We start from the raw sequence: 415 nt of genomic DNA on the forward strand, positions 1-415 counted from the left end.
AAAGGGTCGTATTTCGAGAGGTCAGACGTTTGAAGGATCAACACGTATGAAAAAATTCAAAAATTCAATCGAATAATCTAGCGCTTACTACAAGAAATTCTATTGAATTTCGATTGGAGCTCTACGATAATTCTGAGTTTTATTAGAATTCTATCGAAAATTCTATTTGTTTTTTACGCTAATTCAATTGAAAATTATGCAACTTTACCCTGCACTTCTAATAGATATTTGTTTATAAAAAAAAATATAGCTGTTTTTATATCATTTATTCTGTTAAGAGTTTTTCTATAGAAATTATTGGGCATGAATTTTCCATTTTTTTTTCTTGCATTTTATTAAAAGAAATGATAGAAAATACATCGGAAAAACTTGGAAATTTTACGCCTCAGAACTTCTCTAGAAAAATAAAAATTTA

The sequence above is a fragment of the Diachasma alloeum genome, unplaced genomic scaffold (assembly GCF_001412515.2).
Source record: "Diachasma alloeum isolate Michigan unplaced genomic scaffold, Dall2.0 Dall_scaffold_01216, whole genome shotgun sequence".
In the NCBI taxonomy this organism is placed as follows: Eukaryota; Metazoa; Arthropoda; class Insecta; order Hymenoptera; family Braconidae; genus Diachasma; species Diachasma alloeum.